Raw genomic sequence first — 5,598 nt, forward strand, 5'->3', positions numbered from 1 at the left:
GTAGACATAATTATGGTAAGAATCTTGTAATTTCATTTGCTGTTGGAATTGTATATTTTTGAGTTGTTTGTTCTCTCTCAGTCACATCTCAATTTTTTATGCTTACTAGGAAAAAAATGGTCTCATGACAAGAAAGAGCAAAATTTAGTAGGTTGAATTTCTATCAATTTAATAATAAAAAGTAATTTGAAAATTGCAGTAAATACTTGGTCAGTTCAGAACAGAAATACATTATTGAATGATCAATTTGTTTAATGGTGTTACCTGGATAAAATACAGAAATGATCTTCAAAAAGCTCAGGAAAACATGCAAAATGAAAAAAAATATGCATGGATTTCAAAATTGTTTCACACAAAAATAAATTCATGCTTTAATTCTATTTTCCTGCTGTCATCCTACAAGGAAGGCTGAGGCAAAGTGAAAAGAAAACAGATTTGAGCCCAGGGCTAAGGAAGAACTGGCAGGGTGTCACAGATGCTGGCTGCTTTTGGTTATGTACACTGAAAATGGCCACTGAGGTGACTGGTTTATATACCAAAGAGAAGGGGAAGAGAAGTTATAAGCAGTTTAAGAGATTATAAATTGGCAGAAATAACCCGACTCTGTAAAAATATTTTTAAAGGTTTTTTTCATAGTGTGCTGGGCTTGCCTGTAATGTTTACCAATCTCAAAGAATGACCCCAGAGGTCCTAGTGGGCAAGACATAAGTTTAAGCAGGTTGGGACAGGACGCTCTGCTGACCCAGGTGGGGAATGGACTGTACCATCAACAGCAAAGGCACAGATTTATGCACACTAAGAACAATGCATTTAAAAATCAATTAAAGATCAAGACAAAGTCCTTGTCACCAAAACAGGGTGCTGGTTTGTACATATATTGTTTGAAAGTTACAATAAAAGGTAAGCCTATCAATGAACTGAATCAGCAAAGTATATTTAGGGTTTAATGCCCCGAATCTTGTCATGTTAATATGGGAGAGGTGTGCATAGCTCTGGAATGGCCCAAGCCATAGGCCAATTTTGTGACATAAAGGTAATGGTCACAAATGATTAAGAGCCCCAGCTGTGGCTTGCAGCTAGGTCTGACAGAGATAGAGAAGGAGGGGAAGAGAGATCCATGCATGGTTCCTACTCACATATCGCTCAAATTATGAGTGATCCTGATGAAGAAGTGTTTAGGGGAGCTTAGACAGAGCAGTTCTTTTATTTAGTTTAGCAAGGAAATACAACCAAAATTGTAAATCAGTACATTGAGTTTCTATATTGACTTGACCTAAAAAGGAGGAAAAACTAGAATTGGGATTTACAGGTTATAGGTGCGTTTAGGAATTCTTAGGATAGCAATTGGTTAAAAGTGTTTGTCTCAAAAAAAATAACTAAAACCAAAAACAGAAAACCTCAGAGTAAGCAGAAAAGAGTGCCTGGATTTATGTTAACAAAGTTAAGGAGGATGAGACCAGCAGCTGGCATAATGGCTATGTCACTGGACTCCCATGTAGTCCACCACGGTTTGAGTCCTGGACCGGTGGCTTAAACACATACTGGGCTCATGTGTGTGTGTGCCCAAGATTCCAAGAGGAGAATGGAAGAGAAGGGATTGCAGTGTAGCCATCCATCCTGGGGGGTGATTTCTCGCTTTCTGTCTCTCTGTCTCTGTCTTTCTGGCAAGCGCACACACCCTATAGTAAAACCTGTCCAAAGTTAAGGAGACTTTGTTGTATGTTCAAATGACTGTACCAGAGTCAGGATGTACAGAGTGTCTCCCAGTCACTGGACCAAAGCAGTTTGCTTTAGCAGGATTAGTGCTTATTAACTGGCATGACTCTTTCCTGACCTCTGGGAAAAGGATTAGGACATGAGAAAATGGTCATTCTCTGTTCCCATTTGTTAAGAATTCACACGGGTCCATTTAAAATAATGCAGGCAAACTGATTGGTTATACCTTATTCTTTATATCACTCAGACACATTGACGAAGACAAGGTGGTATCAAAAAGCAGCCATTTGCTCTAAACTACAACAGGGCTTTTGGACAATAAAGGAAATGGATAAATAAGACCTCATCTCAGGTTTCTCTTGGGCCCTTAAAATTTAAATGGACGTCACATTTCAGAGAGCTCTGAACTGCTTTTTGTTCTTGATAGGAATTTTGTGAAGTTCCTTTATATTAAGTTCATACAATTGAGCAGACTGAGAGAAGTGCTTTTTTGGTTTGTTTTTAATACCAGAAGGCATGTATACCCACAAGAGAGACACATAAAGAGACAGAGAGAACAGGAGAAACCACCCCCAACAGGCCATGATCATGCTATAATCCCCTCTCCTCCCTTTCTTCATCCTGTTGACTTCGGGCATACAAACATATGTGTCCTGCATGTTTTTCCAGCTCCTGGGGCTGAGATTAGAACTTACACCTTGTGGTTGGCCATGTGAGTTCAGAATCCTTTAATAACCAGGCCACAAGATGGTCTTAGACTTCTTTTTAATTTTTTTTCTTTTTACAAGTTTATTTAGTTCCTCCTTGAGCAAGAAAGAACAGAGAATACCCCCATAGATTCCCAACACTGCAATCCACTCTCAAATTAGACTCAATCCCAACTCGGGAAAAATGTGCCTGGCATACTCAAGAAAGTTTTTAGACTTAAACTGAGAACCTTTCCATGTGAGTCAGCCTTGCAGAGTGTCTGGTTTATGACTGTGTCAGCATCTGACCTCTGAGGTAAATACCTCATGTGTGAAGATGTGACCATTACATTTTTTAAGGCACTGTGTCCACTGGGGTAATCAATTCTTTATCTGTATCTTATAATCAAAAATGAATGGGCTATAGCCATCAGATTCTGCATTTTCTTTTTTTAGAATTGTTTTTATTTAATTTTACTTATTATTTTTTAATTTAATGTAGGATATATGTGCTTGCCAGAGAGAGAAACAGAAAGTGGGAAAGCAAGCTGCCAGGTCTGGGACTTGAACCATAGTCGCCATGTGGGAGTCCAGCACCTCAACCACCATGCCACCTACTGGTTCTGTGATTTCTGTATTTTCTTATCTACTGTAAGCAACACACTGTCCATTAGAAAGATAAGTGAAATGAGTAGATAATGAATCAATGAGGTACATCCACTTAGCCACAGATAGGTTATAACAGAGTTATTATTTGCTGACTAGAAATATACTTTGTCAGTTGCTGTGTTCTACATTTTTAACATTGATGTATTTTTTTCACATATCCATGAAAAATGTATTCCTCAGATAGCTTTTGCTGATATATTTGGTTTATTCACTCTTCACTAAAACTTTTGTTCTCAATATCTTTGTTGTTAGTGGTAGAATAAGAATGAGTTGGGAACAGCAGATGGCATAATGGCTACATCACTGGACTCCCATGTAGTTGACCATGGTTCAAGTCCCGGACCTGGTGGCTTAAACTCATGCCAGGAATGTGTGCGTGTGTCCCCAAGATCCTGAGGTGAATGGAGGAGAAGGGATTGCGATGTGGCTATCCCCCCTGGGGGTGATTTTTCGCATTCTGTCTCACTCTGTCTTTCTAGAAAGCACATGTGCCCTATAGCAAAAACCTCTTCCCCCCAAAAAGAAAAAATAAGTAAGAATGGGTCTACAGCCTTCTCTCAAGCCATATGATAACCAAAGCAAGTAATCAGAATCAAAGAGTAAAGATAGACTATTTGGTGAGCTGGTGACTTGGAACCCAATTATGGCAAAGTCACTTTGATATCTTAGAAGATTTCATTCACCCCCATGGGTCACAACTTCTTCATCCATAAAGAGGCTTGAGCTTAATTAGCATTAAGGCCCTATACAGTTGGCATCACTTAGTTTCAAGGGTTACAAATCTACAAGTCTTGCTGTTTGTAGTAAAGGGCTGAAGAATACAAGTCTGTCATAAGGAAGTTCTAGTTGGAAGTGAATGTTTACCTATAGTTTCTATTGTCTTTCTTTCCCTTTCATATGCATTTCCTATGCCTTTCCATATATTCCAGCTGTGCTTCTATCAGGTCTCTTACCATCTGGTTCTGCACAGCCTTCCAGTTTACTTCTACTTCAATTGAGATGTCTACAGAAATGAACTAGAACCTTTGTCTCCTAATTACCAATTTACAGGAAAGACAATGCCTTTCCCTCTGCTGGAGGCACATGCCCAGCCTTGACCTAATATATCCTGACCTTCTGCAGGGTCAGTCATTCAATATCCAGGGGTTATGTAAGCTGCAGGGCCTTGTAGACATATTAAAGGGCAGGTTCCTGACACTCTCTCATGCCTCTATGACAGTATGTAAAAGTTATTTTTTTCCCCGCATTTGTACTTTGCATCAGAGTAAAATTTTGAAATAATAAAGATTTTTAGGAAAAAGAGTAGTAAGAGGAACTAAGTGATTTGGTTAGAGGAGAGAAAAGGAAATCAAATAGCAAATGTTTGGGCTGAAAATATACAGGAAGACAGAATTGTGAGTAGAAATTCTCAGCAGAAAATTCCAGTGAGTGCAAGTGTCAGGAAAGGCATGCTTAGAAAAAGAATACTTTCTTAGAAAAATAATACATTGTTTAGGTTCTTGGGGCTTTTTTTTTTTTTTTGAAGTCTTCCTTAGTGTTTTGTTCTTGCTAAAGCAGATGATTTAACTCTCGTTCCTCATGCATTCATACAATTTCGAAGGCATAAATCTAAGAGTTTTAAAGGAACACCAAGGTGGAGAGCTGACTCTGTCCTTACCTCTGAGTGTTAACTAGAGTTTACTTGTCTAGTTATTTTGGCTTGGAAGTTCATTAAGGATCTCCAATTTGTCACCTTAGAAGACCATTCTGTAAGAAATTTTAAGAAGTGCATGCTCTGCAGTAGCTTTACAAGGAAATATATGGCATTGATCCTGATTCTTTCCTTAATTTTGTAGATACTAGTCTTTGGCCTGATTTGGAAGCATCACAGAAAGTTCATAAAGTCTTTTTTTTTTTTCTTTTAAAATTTGTTGTAGGGTATGTGCTCTCTACAGAGAGACAGGTGAAAAAGTACACCCCAGGGGGAATAGCCATGCCACAATCCCTTTCCTCCATTCTCCCCTCAGAATTTTGGGCATGCATACATGCCTGGCATGTGTCGCAAATCACTCGGTCTAGAAATTGAACAGCACAGTTTGTCATGTGGGATTCAGCCACCTTAACCATTATGCCACCAGTTGGCCCCCTAAAGCCTTTTCTTTCTTTCTTTCTGTTTTTGGAGAGGTTTTTGCTGCAGGGCCCGTGTGCTTGCCAGAAAGACAGAGAGAAACAGAGACAGAAAGCCAGAAATCACCCCCCCAGGGGTGATGGCCACGCCACAATTCCTTCTCTTTCCTTCTCCTCTTGGGATCTTGGGCACATACGAACATGTACCCATTGTTAGTTTAAGCCATCGGGTCTGGGACTTGAACCGCAGTCGACTACATGGGAGTCTAGTGACATAGCTATTACGCTAACTGCTGCTCCCCCCCAAAGCCTTTATAAGGTTTTAAAAAAATGTATTCTCTATTACAAGAAAAGGCCTGCATTTTGGGTTCTTTGTAGGGACAAGCACAATTATACTGCAGTGCTGTTGTTTAATACTCCA

Source organism: Tupaia chinensis, unplaced genomic scaffold, assembly GCF_000334495.1.
Source record: "Tupaia chinensis unplaced genomic scaffold, TupChi_1.0 Scaffold146289_1, whole genome shotgun sequence".
NCBI lineage: Eukaryota > Metazoa > Chordata > Mammalia > Scandentia > Tupaiidae > Tupaia > Tupaia belangeri.